Source organism: Cynocephalus volans, chromosome 5, assembly GCF_027409185.1.
Source record: "Cynocephalus volans isolate mCynVol1 chromosome 5, mCynVol1.pri, whole genome shotgun sequence".
NCBI lineage: Eukaryota > Metazoa > Chordata > Mammalia > Dermoptera > Cynocephalidae > Cynocephalus > Cynocephalus volans.
The window spans coordinates 53,975,838-53,995,596 of NC_084464.1; the positions used below are offsets into that span (position 1 = coordinate 53,975,838).

At 43.3% G+C, this 19,759-nt stretch overlaps 1 protein-coding gene across 1 annotated transcript in view; it reads left to right on the forward strand.

Annotated features, from left to right (window-relative positions):
• Positions 1-11,245: 11,245 nt before the first annotated feature.
• The window catches only part of BICRAL (BICRA like chromatin remodeling complex associated protein), a 61,095-nt gene continuing 52,581 nt past the window's right edge, over positions 11,246-19,759 (forward strand). The window contains exon 1 of the mRNA XM_063097771.1: positions 11,246-11,330. The gene's annotated coding sequence lies outside the window, so the exon portion shown is untranslated. The remainder of the gene's footprint in view (positions 11,331-19,759) is intronic.

The following is a 19,759-nucleotide window of genomic DNA, read 5'->3' on the forward strand; positions in this document are numbered from 1 at the left end:
TGGCATGCTGTTTTTTCTACTCCTTCTATTAAAAATATAACTCCTTTAAAGTAATAAAAACTTTGTTTCTGTCACAAGAATGACCATAAAGTGAAAGGTGAAACTTGAGTGAAATTTATGATGTGAGGATAAGCCAGGGAAGATAGGCTCTTAACAAAGGTGTGATTCCCCAGAAAGCCAAAGCCACTACAGGGATTCCTGCATCATGCAAATCATCATTCCTGGAGCCCTCTTGTAGAGTGCTCTAGAGGCTATCGGGGTCTACACAATATTCTTTGCTGCTTTTTTAGAACCTATAGGGATGAGCATTGATTTGAGGCAGTATTGATTTATTATACAGCCTCTGGAAGATAGAAACTTAGTGTGTAGAAATCTTAGTGTTTGTTTAAAAAGAGGAATAAACGTATGCTGTGTGGGTGGTTTTTTGCTTTTTTCCTTATTAATTCCTATACTAATCAATTGCTTTAGGAATGACTTAGTAAAGTTCTCTGATATTATCTGAGTAGTCAAGCTCTATAGGATTCTATGTCATCTCTGTCAGGTTTGCCCAGAGCTGGGGCCTTTCCACAATTCTGGGGGGTAAGAAGGGAGAGAAGAAGAGTTGGAGGCAGGACAAGGACTGTCAGTGGATAAATCAGGACCAGATTCTGCTTCTACCTTCACAGGTAGACACTGACTCTTTTGAAAGAACTACAATAAAGTCACTTATGGATCAGCCCAAATGTCTTTCTTCTAAGACACATAAACTGGAGAATGTGAGGGTTCACCCCCATCCCATTCTTCAGTATTTCTTGACCTAAACCTAGTATTCTGTAATATGTCTTTGAGTAATAATTGCAGTTGTAGAAAGAGAAGGAAAGGGAGGGAAAAGGGAAAAGCATGTTATGAGAAATTATGCCTTATTTTTTATTTAAAAAAAAAAAGTCAGGCTGAGATTCACTCATTGCCAACCATGGATGCCACCATGAGGCTAACTCTGCTCTCTCAGCTCTGTACACACAGGCCAGGTGGGCATCTCACCTGAACATCATTAGGCCCAGGAAAAACGTGTCCATGCCACCCCAGCTGACTATAATCAATTCGGTGTCCATTTGTTAAGTGTCTGCTGCCTGCAGCGCCAGCAAGGTGCCTTGATACAGTAATGATTAAATAAATGTAAATTTAACATATTGATGCAAGGTGCTGTAGTTGGCCCTGGGGTGAGAGGAGGTATAAAAATGAACAAAGCACAGTCATCGTTTCCTTGAGGCTCATGATCCAGTGATAGACCTGAAGACAAGGGATTATTAGTCAAGCCAACTGTAGTGTGTATTATCAAGGAGGAAGGAAGTTCTATGGAAGGACAAAGGAAAGAGGTGTGAGGGAAAAATGGGCAGGCAGGAGAGGGGCCCAGAGGAAAGGAATGCCAGGCAACAGGAAGAAAATGAACGGAGCTGAGTAGGCACCAGTTGTATTTAAGAAACTTGGTAAGAGTGGAGAGCGTTCGGGAGAAGGGTAGAGGTGTGGTGGAATATGGGGCTGGAGCCCGCAGTCATTCTGAAGGCAGGGACCATCAGAGGGTTTTGAACAGGAAGGGAAGCATCAGATTTGTGTTTTAGGACAAGAAGGTGAAGAGAACAGATTGGGGTAAGGCAGTGCTGGCGGGAGGCTGTTACAGCAAGTCATTGGATAAATGACAGAGCTTGACCCAGAGCAGTGGGAATGAGATGGAGGTTACTCAACTATGATTTGTACTCGAAGAGCCAAACTGTGAATTTGTGATGGGCATGAATTTACCCAACCACTGGAATGATTAAGTCAGCTGGCCACAACACAACTTTTTAAAGTTTAAGTATATTAATAATCCAAGGATTACTCAGTGAAAATGGAGTTAAGGCAAAAAGGAGTTGGATGATCTGAAAGGACCATTTATTCAAACTATAGCCATTTTTGTACTGCAGTAATAATAAAGCTTAGTCTCTGGTGAGTTATTCTCCTCTGGAGAAATACTTGGCTAGTGCTGGAGAGAAGCTGGCCAGCATATTGGTATATCTTTTGGTTGCAAGAAAGGGAACTCAGGCTGGCCGGTTGGTTGGTTAGAGTGCAGCCTTGTAACACCATGGTCAAGGGTTAGGTTCCCTGTGCTGGCCAGCTGCAAAAAAAAAAAAAAAAAGAAGAAGAAAGAGAGAGAACGCACTCAAAGATGAACAGGTGAAATGAGGAATAATTATAAGGAAAGGGAATCTTCCAACCCCAAATCTGGAAAGGCAGCAGGCCTCAGGGAGCTTATACTATCATCAAGTACTTTCTCTTCCCCACCCCCCACACCCAATGAGAATCTGCTTTCTTCTTGACACAATGGCCCTTCTGTGCCCGTGCACTTGCATAGACCCCACTACAGTTGCTCCAAAATGGTAGCCTTGACCCCTAGTCTTTCTCGCCTTATAGTCTGCTCCCCACAGCTGACCCCAGTTTCTGTGTCCTGACTGCTAATACCCAAAAGAGAGTCCGACTGGTCCAGGTTGGGGCAGGTGCCTTTCCTTCTCTAGGCAGGCTGCAGATGTGATGTGACAGATTCTTTGAGAAAAAAACAAAATGGTAGTATATGATGGGTAAATCTAGTATACTTTTAAACTCCTCTTAGACTTATGTTAACTCAGTATATTAGTTGTATATTGCTGTATAACGTAGTGCTCCAAAATATAGCAGCTTAAAACAATAAGCACTTATTATATCACAGTTCTGAGGCTCAGGAGTTCAGGAACAGCTTAGCTGGGTGTTTCTGCCTCACGGTGTCCCCTGAGGTTGTAGTCAGCCTGGGCCGTTATGTGAAGGATGGGCTGGGGATGATCTACTTCCAAGCTAACCCTGCTGGTTGTCTAGCTGTCAGCAGGAAGCCTAGGTTCCTCACTGGCTGTTGGCTAGAGACCACAGCTCCTCACTATATGGGTCTCTCTATAGACTGAGTGTCCTCATGACGTGGCAGCAGCCTTCCCCAGAGTGAGTGATCCAGAGAGTATCCAAGATGGAAGCGGAAGCCTTTTACAACTGAATCTCGGAAGTGACATACAATCACATCTGCCCTATTCTGTTGGTCACACAGACCAACCTGGTACACAGTGGGACAGGGGATGCACAAGAGTCACAATACCAAGAGGTGAGGCTTGTTGGGGGTCATCTTGAAAATCAGTCACCATGCTCAGCCAACAAACATTTCTCTAGTGCCTACTGTGTGCCAAGTGCTGGCAATTGTGAGCTATATGCCGCAGAGTTTCTGCCCTTGAGGAGCTCGCTGTCTAGTCTGGGGAAGCCTTACACAAGTGCAGTACTGTATGTCCTCTGAGAACTCACCTCTCCACTTACCTTTCACACTGCTACCACATTTATCCTCATGAAATTCAAATCTGTTCATAGCTTTCTCTTACTGGGTCCTCTTTGTCTAGATGGTTTTTGTTTGAAAAATTTTAAATCACTACCAGAATAAGAAATACATTTTAGGGCTGGCTGGTTAGATCACTTGAGGGAGCGTGTTGCTGACAACACCATAGTCAAGGGTTCAGATATCCTTACCATCCAGCTGCCAAAAAAAAAAAAAAGAAATAAATACATTTTATATTAATAATGCCAAGGTCATAAGTTCAGATCCCATACAGGTCAGCTGCCAAAAACAAAATAAAACACAAAGAACAGGCTGGCCAGTTAGGTTAGTTGGTTAGAGCATGGTGGTGATAACACCAAGGCCCAGGGTTCCACCCCTGTATTGATCAGCCTAAAAAAATAATAGTAATACTACATTTTATATCACAAGCTAGTCCATACATAGAGACATTACAACTGAAACAAATCTCACAAGAATTTACACCCTCACTACCTGCAATGTATTTTGATTTTTTTTTTCAATTTGGTGGCTGGCCAGCATGGGGATCCAAACCCTTGACCTTTGTGTTATTAACACCATTCTCTAATCAACTGAGCTAACTGGTCAGCCCTTATTCTGATTTTTTTATAAAAGCTGGTCACAATCTCATGAATTTCACAGCTTATTTATTGCATTGTGACCTGCAGGGTGCAAAGCAGCAGCCTCAAGGATCATCCAACTCCCTGCGGGGATCTACAAAGGCCTCTATCAACTAGCTGTCAGCAGTTCTCACTGGCTCGTTTATATTTGAGGACTTCTTGGAATATACTGTATTCTCTAGATTCCTCTACCTGGAGCTCTCTTCTCTTTTCCCCCACATTATTTGGAGAACTCTTACTCATTCTTTAAAACCCGCCGTTAATGTATCTCCTCTTGCCCCCTCTCCTTGGACAGAATTGCCTGCTCTTTCCCCAGACTCCCAGAGCATTTCACTGACCCTTGGTGACTGCCAGCTCCCCGCTCCTCCTTTTCTAGCCTACCCCAGGGCCCGCTCCCCCAGGCCCGCAATATATTTTCCTTGAATTTCTGTAAGAATGTTTACAAGGACATTAAGCAAATTATCATCACAGAAGTGACGATGCTGCAAATGCGCGGTGTGAGGAGTTGTGGGGTGTTACAGACAGGTTTCCTGTGCATGGAGCCACGTGCCGCAGAAAAAGGATCCCTCCCCCTGCGGGCCCGCTGGGTGGCCCGCGCATCTATCACAGGTTCAAATCGCACCGGAACTTGCAGCCCGGTACATCACTGCGGTTCGTTTTAGCTGTTCTGGTTTCTTTTTGTTTCTCTTACTCTTGGCATTTGTTTGCGTTGATGGGGACAGCCTAGTGAGAAATAGAGCTTCACCAGCAGCGATGGGAGGCCTCTGTAGCTCCACCCGCCGGGCGGGGGGTTTCCTTTCTGAAGTGGTACGGAAGGAGGGTTTTGAGGTTTTTGAATATTTACTTATATGTATCTAAGTAAGAGATTTCTTTGCCCACATTTGCACTATCTTGGCAAGCTAGCAACCCGACAAAATATTTTCTGGTTGGTTTGCCTGTACGTGGTTTTTATTTTTGAGGGGGAGAAGACGTTACACCTTGGTTAAACTGTACTGAAATACCATGGCTGTTTTTTAAAAATTGCTGTTAACTTAAGGATTGAAGCTAATATAATTCCCAGACCCAGCCTCTTGGGAGTCACCAATAGACTATGTTGTGAACTGTTAAGCAGAAAAGAAAAGAAAAAAGAACTTAGACACAAGCAAAAGCAATTATTTCTTCTCCAGTATTCTCATTTCTGCATTTGTCAATAGCTGTGTAACTGCCAAAAGATATGCCAACTTGGTTGTGGTGTGTGCAGATTTGGGGGAAGGGGACTAGGGGTGAAGACAGACTGTAAACAGATAATTAGTGTAGTGTGATAAATGAGATAATAGACGTATGTATCAAATGCATAGAGAAGGGGGTCATTTACTCATTTTAAGCAGTGCTTTTCAAATGGAGGGTCGTCTCCATTAGTGGATCATGAAATCCTTTTACAAGGTGTCTAACAGCATTTTTTAAAATGAGATAGCATAAAAAATGAAATATAGCAAGTTGCATCCTCCATTGTAAATTTAGAAACTGATTTCCAAAACCTTTGTTTCAATTATATATCTATTGCATTACAAAGTGAAATATGCTTCTCGGGATTGAGTTTGAAAGCCACTGATGTAGGGGATAGAAAAATGCTCCCCAGAGAAGGTGGCATTTGAGCTGGGCCTTGGAGAATAGTAGACTTGCCCCAGAGAGAAGAAGGGCATTCCAGGCAGAGAGAAAGGATCTGCCCAAATAGGGACATGTTTGTTCAGGGGCAGGGTATTCTCCATGATAGGACCACAGGGTCTTAGGAGAGGAGTATCTAGAGATGCCTTGGGGAGGCAGGTGGAGTTAATTCATAAACTACTTGAAAGTACACATCAGCCTCATTTCTCCCCCGCCATTCCCTGGTAATGGGTTTGGGCTTGGGAATCTGTATTTTTAATAAGCTTTCCTAGGCAGTGAGTTGCTGTTGGAAATATGACACAACCAGCTTTGGAATTTAGAAAGGCGATGGAACTGACGTAAGTCAAATTTTCTTTTTTAGGTTGGCTGGCCAGTATGGGGATCCAAACCCATGACCTTGGTGTAGTAAGGCTATTCTCTAACCAACTGATAAAATAAGTCAAGTTTTCACCAGACCCCACATAAACTATCTTGCTAGAACATCAATGTCCTTTGCTCTGACCACCAATCTCTAAACAACATTTTGATGGAGTTAGACCTGACTCAAGTTAACCTAACTCACAAGGGACCGATAAATATGCCCAACTGATGGTTGATTGGTATGATTTATAATGAGAGAGATGCATAAACATTATGGGGTAAAAGAGTACTTGTACCTTTGCACAGGTTATCTCCTTGGAAATGGAACTAGTAATTGGGAGATTTACGAAAGAAAGAATTGCAGGCTCTAAAAAATGCCTGATTAACTTTCCTGTGCTCAAGTAAGAAGTGGCTCTTTAGTGATCAGCATACTTGTGGAGATTACATGGTGTCCCTACACTCTGTTTTTTACTTCAGTGTCGAAGATATATCTTGGTGCCTGCTTAGTACCTACTTATTTCCTTATGTTCAACTTACAAGTTATCTTTTAGAGTTGTTTCTTCCTCAGATGTCTTACCTCTTAGTAGTTTCATTTTCAGAAAGGACACTAACATTTATTGAGCAAGCCCCTTTACGTGGGTATCCTATCTTAGAAGCTGACTTTCTCACCAAGTTCCAAGGTCAGTGAAATGCTTTATAGTAGCACTCTACAGCCTGATCATTATTATTACTCTACTGTACTTCCTCTGCAATCCACAATCCTCTTGGGCATGGTGAAATGGAAGGCACACTCAGTTTAGGAGAGGTAAGGAGTTCTAGTAGGGGACCAGAGGGGCCTAGGAGCTGGTGAGTGACGCATCGTAGCCATGGCTTCTAGCAGCATGTGGTACCCTCCTAACCTGATAGTTGTCCTCTTCGTCACATACTCTGTGGGGAAACAGTCTAGATGTGTAAGACAGGAAGGCCAGTGGGAGTGCTGAGTGCTGTTTTTTTTTTTTTTTTAACAGCTCTGCCGTGTTACATTAACTCCTATCCTTGTACTAGAAGCTTGTAGGAGTTCAGATTTTTTTAAAAGTCTGTCAAGGAAAATAAGCAGCTTGAAATATGTCATGACTAGAATAGCCTTAGACTCTACAAAGATGATTTAAAGTGTTTGTAGTCATCTATCAAATAAAATAATAATGTAGGCAAGGTATTGAAAAACATTTGTAATCACTGCAATAAATTCTTGTTTATCATTGCTTTGAAAATGATTCCACATTACTTATCATAGCAACAACACAATGATAATGGCAACTGTTATTGAATATTTCCTATATACCAGGCACTAAGGCAAGAATTTTGTACACCTGATATCATTTAACCTGAGATACAAATATTGTTATCTCCATTTTACAGATGAGGAAACTGAGGTGAGAGAAGTTAAAAAAAGGAGGCCAAAATCACATGGCTAAAAAGTGGTAATGATAAAATGAACTGGAGAGAGAGAGAACTCTAAACCATTAGACTATGCTCCTTGTGATCAATTGGGCAGTGGTTTTATGTGGTTTAGGGAGACTTACTTTACCTCCTTAATATGTGGGTCTCTAGACAGAGATATACTCCTTTCTTGTATCCTTACAGTTCTTGTGGACTGGGCTATTTTTCCTTTATCCCAAAAGAATTGATTGTGAGCTGACTATATATAAAATACTCTGCTAGGCCCTTAGAGAAAATAAAGATAGAGATGATGACATGGTGCCCTGAGGAGTTTTCTATCCAGGAGAACATAAGAGAGATATGTTAGGTTAAATTATAGGAGATTGCCATCAGGTATTCACATGGGAAGATTTAACATGGCTCAACCTGACACATAACTAAAATAAGACAAAATAATGTTAACTGAATGTATTGAATTCTCATTATGTTTCAGACACCATACTAAACATTTTACTTGCACTAGTTCCTGAATCCTTAAAATAACTCTCAGAGGTGGATACTATAATTATCCCCGTCTTATAGATGAGGAAGTTAAGGCTCTGAGGGGTGAAAGCACTTGCCCAAAGCCACACACCTGGTGAGTGACAAAGATGGAATTTGAACCCAGGTCAGTCTGAGTACAGAACCAGTACACCTTAACCCAGAATATAAGCACCCCAGAGGTACAAATAAATGTATGTACATTGAGATTAAGTTTTTATTTCACACTCTATAGAATGCTTACTAACTCCTCTGGTATGTTTTGGTATTTCTGTGATCTGGACACATCTGGTCATGCATGTCACGCACTACTTAATCTTCAGCATTTGCATTCTCCCTTTCTGAGAATAGCCAGTCAACCAAGGGGAACATTTGGAGGAAGAAAACAACAACAACAAAAAACCCCAAGAAACACTTTCATTTTTCACTGTTATATGGATATTGGACCTGTTTATTGGGAGGGCCAAACACATGCTAGAACATTTGAATTATATATATATATATTTTTTTCCCTCTCCTTTTGTTTCCAGTTGCCCTTCTTTCTAGGTCACATACATTATGGGAATCATAAGAGTGACTATTTAACTATATGTAATTAAATTGTAGACAATGCAATTAAAGTTATTTGCATATAGTAAAGCCATTTTGAGAAATTCCATCTTAAAAAGTTTCCCAATCAGATTTCCCATTCAGATACCAAAATCCTGTCTGTAAATAAATATGATTTAAAATTTTATGCACAAAGACATATTCTTTATTTAAAATGTTGTTTTGTAATCCTGTGGGGAAAAAAATTAAGTTGTTTTTGTTTTGCCATATTATTAAATGATTACAATTTTGTTGGTACCTGGAGAATCTGAGATTCTCCCACCACTGTCCCTGTATTTTGCAAACCTCTCCCCCAGATTTAAAATTAGATTTGACAACTGGCATTCTCAAAGTAGATCTTCACTAATTAAAGCGTGGTCCCTCAGCCTGTGCCACACCACTGGACGCTAATGTTTGCAGTGAAACAGCAAAGATTGCTTGTTCCCAAGATCCTTTTCAGGCCTAACAAAGGGTGAGTTTTGGAGTCAACCAGACTCAGGTTCTCCCATCAGCTCTTGTTAGATTGATGACCCCAGGCAAATTACTGAAACCACTGGGGAGCCTCATCGGCAAAATCAGGATAACTAAACCTTATCCATGAACCTTGGATGAAGGTTCATGTGATAATGTATATAATGCATAATGCATGGTGGCACTTAGTAGGCCCTCAATAAATGTCAATGCTCTTATATATAATCATTCTCTAAAAAACCTGGAATGCCCTAGACTCTTAATGAATCTACATAAATTCAACTTTGGTAGGTCATCTTTTAAAGTCAGATTTTGTGTTTCCTTAAGGTTTTGGCTGACTTGGGAGGAAATCTTTCTGAAATCCATTAATATTTCATTGGAGCTGTGGAGCAACAGCTGTAAAACTTGCTTGGTAGACCCTAATTGCAATGAATAATCCATGGAGTCTTTTGAAATGTAATTCTTCGAAATGGGTATTATAATTAAATTGCAGCCAATCCAAAGGCACTTTAAAACATGTTTAAAAATTTCCCAAGCCAATTAGAAAACTGGTTGGTCTAACCAACCAGTGGGGAGGAATATGCTAATTCATGCAAAGACTATTGTTCCAGGAAGGCCTTGGCTGAATTTGAAGCAAAACATCTTCTGAGAAAACACCTCAATGATACTATGTGATACTAAATCACTGAGTGTATTTTTAAGGCATGTTTAAATACAAAGCATACATTATGAAAGAGTGGCAGTTACTAGAACAAGATATGGTTTGTTTTAAAAAGGACCTTCAATGTAGAATATGACAACATTGTATGCTAGCCTTGACACATTTATTTTGCGCAATGTAGTATAGTTACAGTAGTCTTATATAAGCAAGCAAGGTGCACTACCATTAAGTTTTTTAATGCTAAGAGGATATAGAAACCAACCAATAATTTCACTTAAATAACTTAAATTTAAGGATAATTTTATTTAGAACTCACAAAATATCTGGGGACGTGGGTTTGAGCATTCTGTTTATCCGTAGGACCCCACTGCTATATGCATTACAAATAATTTTAAAACATTTCTGATGCTTACATATGTATTTTTTAAAATCCTGAATAACATTCTTGTACAATTCATCTTAACCTATTCTTGATGTTTATTGAAAATAAAAGACAACAACAAAACCCCCACTATATTTTGTGTGCACTGGTAGTTAACCTAGCCTACCAAGGCACCCATTCCCACTCGATGCTATCATAATTAACATTTATTTAAACACTCTGGATACTAGATGATTAATGGAGAAGTCTCAACAATGTGAGATTTGAGATTAAAAACGGGTGGTGATTATACTTAGACCAAAGAGTGTTAAAGGGTAGCTCCCTTTTTAAGAATGGAAGTTATGTAATGAAAATTCAACAAATATGGAGATAAAAGTTATCTACATAAAGAGAAGGCAGTAGAAATGGAATGTTTTGAGAGTGATTTACTCAGCTCCTCACCTTCATCTTAGCCGCTAAAGTTTTGTTTTGTTTTCCTTTTTAATGTTGACATACAGTTTTCACAGAAAAGGTTTCACATCGTTTTGGAATGGAAGAAGAGGGTGTCGCCAAGTAAAGCTCAGTACCTTTGAAAGTTAGAATAAACCAGTTATTTGCCAAATAACTAAGTTAAAAGTGATGTTTTCGTTTTTAAACATATACAAAAAAGTATTTACTGAGGATTGTTCTAATTAGTGTTCTAAGCAAATACTGCGTTTTTTGTTTTTATCTCCCCCCCCCCCGTGTCAAGCTAAAACTGGAGTGTGAGTGTGTGTGTGTGTGTGTGTGTGAGTGTGTGTGTGTGTGTGTGTGTGTGTGTGCAGGGCGCCTGCGGAGAATTAGCACGCATCTCGTAGATCTTAATAAAAGAAAAAAAAGCCAAATAAACCTGTTTCTTGAATAAACCAATACATTTCTGAAGTTAAAAAGTATCCAAAGGAAACAGGAATTAACAGCGTTAGAGCTTGATTTAAAAAAAATTTTTTTTTAATTAGAAAAATTCTAATCTCCATATTTTTTGCCAGGCGAGAACCGAAGTTTGGAGGTAGACGAGCAGGCGAGCGGTTTGCCCGGGCGCAGAGCATGAAGGCCGGGCGGGCGCGGGGAGCGGGCGCCCGCCGCCCGGCGCGGGGGTGAGCGAGAGAGAGAGCGGAGCGCGTGTGGCCGGCGCCGCTCGGCCGGGAGCTCCCGCGCCCGCGCCCCGCGCCCCGCGCCCGCCGCCGCTGCCGCCGCCGCCCCTGGTGCGATGGCGCAGAAACCCCGTTGACAAGGCACTGCTTTTTCATGACGGTGAGTTTCCCTTTGAGTGTATTATAATTTTGTGATAAAAATTTCAAGGAGAAAAAAAAAAAAGCACACAACCTCCTTCCTCTGCCCCTTTCCTTCGGGGAGGGGAAAAGCGAGGGAGGGGGGGCTGGAGATCTATCTCCAGACAGACAGAAAAGAAAGAGGAGCAAATTAAACACCGAGTTGCCAAAACCAGGATATTAGGTTTCAGCCCAGAGAGCTATTGGCTAAGGCTGTGTTTTTTTTTGGGGGGGGGTGGGTTTGTGGGTGGGTGATGGTAGTGGTGGGTGGATGTTTAATGGACACGGAGAAAAGGGGAATCGAGTGTTTATGCCTTTCCTAGCGCCGCCGGGGCCCCAGGAAGACCAAGTTCAGTGTCTCGGGCGGGGGCGCGGGCGGGCTGGGGGCGGCGGGGCCGGGCTGGGGGCGCCTCGGAGGGGTGGGGGCCCCGGCGCCTTTCTTTTTTCTTTTCCTCGGATGCAAATTTCTGGAGCGGGGAGAGGGAGAGCCCGGGAAGGGGGGTGGCGTGGCGGTTGGTGGTGGGGAAGGGAGGGGAGGGAAGCCTTTTAATGACTCATTGATTGAGCCGGTTTAAAATTAGTTGTGTGCGCGAGTGTGAGTGTGTTTTCCGCCCCCCGGAGCCGCCGGGAGCCGGGAAGGAGGGAGCGGGGATCGGTGAGGGAAGGACGGCGCGGCGGTGCCGCGAGCAGGGGGCAGGGAGGGCCTGGAGTGACGGCGGGCGAGGAAGAAAAATAAGCTTTTCCAATCTCCTCCCCTCTGGTTTCCCCCCCTCGTTTCTTTTCTCTCTCGGAAGCTCTTGGGTGTGAATCGCATTTTCTTTCTTCTCGGCAAAATGGACCCTGCGTCTGGGAGGGGGAGGGAAAGGGTGGGGAGGGAGGCGGCGGGGACGAGGTTTATTTTTCATCCCGGCTTCCTCCTCCCCGCCGCATCTGCAGGCGGCCGCGGCGGGGAGAGCTCATGCCCGGCCGGCCGCCCGCCCCGGCCCTGTTCCCTTTGCGGCCCCGACCCGGCTGCGGCCCCGGCCCGAGCCCGCGGTGGCGGCGCGCACCTGCCGGCGGGCCTGCCCCTTCCCGGGGTCCTCGCTTCCTGGATCCGATGCACCGCCGAGGACACGCGGCCGGGCCCGGCCGAGTCCCCGAGCCTCGCGGAGGACCCGCGGTGCAGCCGGGTTCTCCTGCCAGGCCCGCGCTGCCCGCTCCGAGGGCCGGAGGAGTCGAGAGGCTGTGGCGGCGCTTTTTTGGCCGAGAGCGCTCTGGCCCGACGCGGTTCGCGCCCCCCGAGTCACCCCGAATGCGGAATCTCGGGGCGGTTGGGGGTAGGGGGAGGCGGTTGGAAGGCGCTAAGATGGCGCTGGGCCTGGCCCGTCGCCAGGACTGGTGGCGCAGTTGCTCGGCGGGCGCCATCTTCCCTCGCGGCGCGGGCGGCGCCCTCCGTGGAAGACTCGCCAGCCCGGGCGAGCCCCGAGCGGGGTGCTGAATTCTGGAGACCGGGCCGTATTGCCGAGGCCGGGTGTCTCGCAGCCTTCTTCCCCACGCCCCCAGACCCAAAAGACGAGCCACCGGTTCGGAGCGGGAAGGGGCTGGGGCCGGCATCCTGCTTATTCCCACTTTTGTTCCCATTCTTTCTTTTGGCGGCTGGCCGGTACGGGGATCGGAACCCTCGACCTCGGTGTTACAACATCGCGCTCTAACCGACTGAGCTAACAGGCCAGCCCCCCACTTTTTTATGAGGGAAGAAGCGGGCCGGGGGTCAGGCCTCGCGGCTGATGGCTTCCCTCGCTGACCCCACATCCTCCCGTCAAAATTGGAGGTGAGGAGTTACTGTCATCTTCTCTCCTACGACCTGAAACTGGATGGCTTTGTCTTCCCTATCCCGGCTGGGGACAGGGCATTGAGGCTCTACCTTCATCCTTTTCCAGTTATTGAGAGTAGAGTCAAACCAGGTTACAAAATGGAAAAAAAAAAAAAGCTAAAACACGAGTCGAGGATAGTGTCTATCTTCCAGTAACACGATTCTCTATAGAATACCCTACGTTTTATTTTTTAGATAGTTGTATTATGAAAGCAATCCTGGAGAAACATTTATTTAGTTGTCAATTGTTGGAATGTGACGGGTTTCAGTAATTTGAAACTTCTTGTTAGCTTTCATTTTACCTGAAGTTGTAGTAAATTAAAAGTTTTCAGAACCCTGAACTGAAAATTAAACTCGCTTTTAAAAACACTCGGAGACTTTTCCTTTCTCTCTTAAAAAAGCAACTGCAGTTTCCTTAGAACCATTGAAGTGTTCATCGGTTGGGTACTAGCTCTGTGTTAGAGATGGGGGGAGGGGTAACTGTTTTAAATTGAAAAAAGGTTGGTAAAGCCCTAGGAGTCCAGAGAGATGGAAAGTCAGTAGTTAATTTCTAATGGATAAAAGTAGCAGTGGCACCAGTAGCTTGTGTCCTTGTGTTTATAAAGACCAGTGTATATGGTGGATGTTTCAGATCCTTTAATAAGACCTACCTTATATTGAACACCTGCTATATGCCAGGAACTGTGCGTGGTGCTTTATAAAATTCCTGTTTCTCATATAAGCCCTGTAATGTTGATTTTATTATCTATTTACCAGGGAAGGAACTAATACTAATAGAGATTACGAATTTCTGGTTGTTCAAAGTCTTGCAGTTTTAAGTGGTAACATTGGCATTGAATCCCAAAAGCCGTGTTCTTCACTCTATGCCCATGGTTTCCAAATCTGAGCATCAGAATTAACTGGGGAGATGTTTTAAAATAGATTTTTAACATCGGCCAGGGCCAGCTGGTTCTTTTAATAATGTGTTAATCTGTTTTAACCTCCGAATTCCAACTTCTTGATGTCCCTAACACCCTCCAATATTGAAATTCTGGCCTACCCAGTACCTGCTAAATCTGGATATCTAGGAGTCTGTGTTACTCCAAAGTTCTTCAGGTGATTCCAGTGTGACACAGGTAAATGTTTGGAATATCCTGTTTTACACTGCACTGTGCTGCTGGCTCTTTTTTGAATTGGAATATGAGAATTGGGGTCCATATCATTTTGAGTTTCTGCGGTTTTATTGTTCACGTCATTCTCATTTTTATTTTCCCCTTCCCAACTGCTGTTCAGCAAATTATCGAAATTATTTTCATACAGAAAGAAGGTTTAGGTCTCCTGTGACTTTAGTGAGAAGTTATGTAATACAGACTTCTAGGTGTAGCCCGGCCATCTAGTTTATTTAAGACAGCTGTGCAACAAAAATAGCACTGAATCCAGAATTGATACAGAAATTAGAAATAGGGTAGGAAAGATTCCGAAATAAGGACCTAGTGATAAATCCTTGTAAGAAAGGATCTTTTACTGAATTTTGAATTGTGGACGTATCTTTTGGGTTTTGGGAAGTAGGTTGGGCAAGTTATTCTAAACATGAAACCTAATAACAACAAAATAATGGATAAAAGTTGAAAGGAAGAAACATCCAGAGTAGGTGATGAATAGATGACCTGACTAAAATGAGAGAGAACCAAAGTAGTGATGAAATCATTAACTTCTCTGGAGCAAGGATTGTTTTTTATTTTGTGCATTTCCTTCTTTATTCTTAAATCCCATCGTTTTTAGTAATTGCTAGGGGGAATGGTTTGTAATGGTAATGTAAAAAACTTATATTTTTGATGATGTTAGAATTATACCATCATAGCATTTGTCCACATTTCTCTTTCCTTCCACATTTGGAATATTTTGTAAGGAGCAACTGTTGAATACCTGTGTGCAGTCTGTGTTCAGATTAAACCACTGGGTGGGTGGTGTGAGTTTTTTAATGTATCATTTTTCTCCCCTTGTTTATCACGGTAAATGCCAAAATAATTAAAATCTTTGACTAAAATCCAATAAAGTTTGAAATGAGGGGAAATCTAAAACCTGCTTAGAAGGAAAGAGTAGCTTCTTTATTTTAAAGTGGCCTTTAGTGGAATTCAAGACAGACAGGATCTCTACACTCAAAGGGAGTAATATAAAATGAGGAAGACAGAAAATAAGTAAATAATCAAGATTCAGATTAAGAAAAGTCATAAGAAGTGGCTGGTGGCTGTAAAAGTGTTGGGAATGACTATTTTGGCTAGTAAGGGGCAAGGAGAGTCTCTCTGAGGAGTAGATATTTGAGCTGCGACTTGAAACATAAACTTGTGCTAGCCATGTGAAAAGCTGGGGAGACTTTCCAGGCCTGGGAGCTAGTGCAAAGATGTGGAAGATGGAGTGTTAGAATAGAAAGAAGGCTCCTGTGACCAAGGGGAGAATGAAATGAATGAATTGGAGAGACTGCAGGGCCTGTTGTATTAGGCCATATGGGGATTTGGGGATTTTATTGAAGGGTTTTAATTAGGGCAGTGATTATTTGTTTTTCTTTAAAAACTGGCTGCTATGTAAAGGAAGAGAAGAAGCAGAGAGGGAAGTTGGGAAGCTACTGTGGTAGTCAGCCCAAGATTGATGGCGTCTTAGGCAAGTAGTGGCAGTGGAGATGAAGAAAAGTAGATGGCAGGATTCAGATGTATTTGGGAGGTGGAATCAGAAGGATTTGGTTAATGGGTTGGCTGTGGAGGGAGGAATCAAGGATACCTTCAGATTGAGTTGGCTTTAGTAGCTCGAGTGGTTACTACTTCATGCTGAATTTATCCGTCTAATCCCTGTGCTAGAGTTTGAGATATGCGGGTGCTTTTTGACCCTTAAAAAAAATGCCTCAGGTTTCTGGCTCAAGCCTTGGGTGGCTGATGGTGCCATTTGCTGATTGGAAAAGACTGGAAGAGGAAGAGATTGGGAGGGGAGGGGTAGGTAACAAGAGTTCTATGTGAAACCTGTTGTGTTTTTTTTTTTTTTTTTTTTAAAGATGACCGGTAAGGGGATCTTAACCCTTGACTTGGTGTTGTCAGCACCACGCTCACCCAGTGAGCAACCGGCCATCCCTATATGGGATCCGAACCCGTGGCCTTGGTGTTATCAGCACCACACTCTCCCGAGTGAGCCACAGGCCGGCCCCCTGTTGTGTTTTTTAAATAGTGTGAGATATCCAAGTGGAGAGTCAAGTAGGTAATGAATATTCACGTTTATCTGGGAGTAATTGTCTAGACTAGACATAAATTCTGGGAGTCACTAGCATACAGATGGTATGTCACAGAGTTGGCTGAGATCATTTGTGATCATATAGGCCTTAAGATCAAGCCCTAATACGCTTCCAGTGATCAGAGGTTGGGTGAGGGAGACTGAAATGGTTGTCATTAAAGTGGGAGAGTATTTTATCCTTTTAAAGAAAGAGGAAATGGTCACCTCTGTTAAATGCTGCTGAGAAGTTAAACAATGAGGAAAGAGAAATGACCGTTTGGATTTGGCAACGTGGGAATGACTGTTTTAACTGGTGTTTTTAGTGGCATATGGGGATGGAAGCCAGATTAGAACGCGTGAAGAGAGACTGGGAAATGAGGTGAATGTAGATGGCTTGCTGGGGAGGTGTTGCTGTAAAGTGAGGAGAGGAACAGAACAGCAGTGGTTGGAGAGAGAGGCGGGGTCAAAGAAGAGGGCTTTTTTTTTTTTTTTAAAGATGACCAGTAAGGGGATCTTAACCCTTGACTTGGTGTTGTCAGCACCATGCTCACCCATTTAGCTAACCAGCCATCCCTATATGGGATCCGAACCCGTGGCCTTGGTGTTAGCACCACACTCTCCCAAGTGAGCCACTGGCCGGCCCCAGAAGAGGGCTTTTTTAAACGATGGGAGATATAAGAGCGTTTTCAAATAGGTTAATGAGAATATCTAATAGGGAGAGACTAGTGCAGAAGAGAGACAAGACTACTAAAGGAGCAGAATTCTTGAAAAGAGAAGGAATTCAAAACACAAGAGGAGGCTTTTACCTTTGGTGGGAACTGGAAGACTTTCAGTGTAGCAGGGGAGAAGGTGGAGAGTATGGGCACAAGTGCAAGTAGATTTATGAGCTGGAGGTAAGGTTTTCATTCTGGTAACTTCCGTTTTCTTGGTGAAGTCTGAGGCAAGGCCAGCAACCTAAAGTAAAGGAAGAGGGGGTGGTGGATGGTTTCAGGAGACATGGACACTTCACCTTGGGCAGCAGGAAAGAAATTCAGTGGGAAACTAGGTAGGATTGCTGAGCATTGCTGAATGCTTGACTGTGGCTCGGGGGCATGAGTTTAAGGTGAAACCAATCAACCAAGTTAGTTGTGTGGTTTTCTGCCAGCAACCTTCAGCTGTTACAAGAACAGCAAAGAGCAGGTGGGTGACTGGTTCAACCAAGATTGGGGTTTGCCCTGCAGGTGTGACAGGAAGGGTGGAGATAGGGAATTGAGGGTGGTTGTAAGGGGGTGATTTTAGTGATGAACCTTGGAATAGTAGCTGGGTAGGAAAGCAGGAGAAGATAGTGGGGCTGGGGGCTATGAATTTAACCATGAAAATCATTATCAGTTAAAAATGAGTTAATGTGTACAGGGTTTCAATTTGGGATGATGAAAGAGCTCTGGAGCTGGATAGTGGTGATAGCTGCATAGTGAATGTACTTAATACCACTGAACTGTACACTTTAAAATGGTAAATCATATTTTACCACAATAAATATGAATTAACATTTTAGACATTTAACATTTAAACATTTGTGGCAGATACACATGCATACTCCCTTGGGCTATTTGCACAGTATTGTATTTTATATGGAAGGAAGCTGCTGTAGAAATCAAATCTCAAATTATTGAGACTAAAGAGAAAGCATCCCCTCTTATCAGACCGAACTTGAGTGTGCATACAGTCACCTATAAACAGATTCTGGAGTGGGGCCTGAGAATCTTACATCGTTTTCCTGTTTTCTGACTAATTCTAAACCTTTAGCATAGCAGTTTAAACAAGCTGGGCATTCAGTAAATATTTGCTGACTGAATTCTTAGAGAACCTAGGTAGAGTAGAATGATGGGAACCAAAAGGAAAATAGCTTGTGAGATAGGTAAGAGATCAGCAATGCCTTGTATTGTTAGGGGAATCTGTGAGAAAAAGTCAGGAAGATCATTGGATGTGGCAGGTATTAGCATTTGACATTCTGGTCTCTGCAAGTTATGAGAAAGAAAGATTATAGGGCAGAGAGGAAGGTAAATAAGTGTTAATAATGGAAGTATGTAGCATTCCCCTTAAGTTCCTGTAATGCTAGGCGCTAGGCGACTATGCCAATTGTATTGTTAAAGCAATTCACAACTAAAGCCAAAATGTTTACGTAGTTTTAGTTATACTAAGTTTCCATTTGTTTTGTCAGGGCTAGGGCTCAGACCCTTCAAACCCATTGTATAGACTGGGTCACCAGACTCCTCACACACAGGTCCACACGGTGGTGGCATCCCTGGGGCACTGGCAGCAACAGTAGCAGCATCCCTGGGGCACTGGCAGCAACAGTAGCGGCATCCCTGGGGTGGGGGCACCGTGGATCAGAGCCACTCGTCCTTTATACTTAAGTCCATAACCCAGGACACCGGGTGCACGTGCACAATTACATTAGACAATAACCAAGGAACACCTGGGCGCACGTGCATATTTATGTCAAATGCTTGGCAAGATTCTGAACACCTGAGGGGCCCTGACCATTTTCTTTCACTTTCCATACAGTTCCTTAATCCTTTCTCTCCTCTTTGAATCTGCTGACATTCACTTTTTCGTGAGGCTCCTCTGTTTCCCACATTGGCTGCAGAATAGGTAACTGTAAAATTAAATTAGAGAAAAGGAGAATAGGGTAGATGATGGGATTCAAAATACATGTCTAAGGTCTTCACTGGGGAGATAGCAAGGTAACTTGTCAGGGGCAGAGTCAAAAGGTTTTGAGATGGAGAGGAGCAAATTTGTGAAATGTATAAGATGTGAGGGGGAAATGGGTAAAATAAACGGTGCTTACCTGTGATGAAGCAACATGATTTAAGTAGTGTAGCTGAGGCATCTGCATGGCATGGTTCTCTCTTGATGAATAACGTTCTGGTAAGAAGTGAGGGATGGAGCTGGCAGGAAGGTGGAGGGAATAGTTAAATGCGGAGGAGTAAGAGCACTGACAAAAGGAAGGTATGGACTTTAAAGGAAAGCCCTAAGATGGAAACCTTGTAAGTGGCACCTGGCTGAATAGAGATGGAGCCTAGGACGTGGCTGTGCTGGGGGGGGAGGGGACTTGCCCATTTGTTGTGCAGGTTCAAGAGAGCTCTCAGGCTGTTGTGTGGGAAGGCGGAAGAAAGGTCCTGGGAGAAGCAGCTGCCAGCTTGGGTCTGTTGTTTTTTTCCCCTTCCCTACTCTACCTTATATGTGCTTCCATTTAGGAAAAGATGCTGAGACCTCACTGTACCAGATCTTCTTATTCCCAGGTTCCCCTTAATCCTAATCAACTTTAATTTATAAAGTTGTGA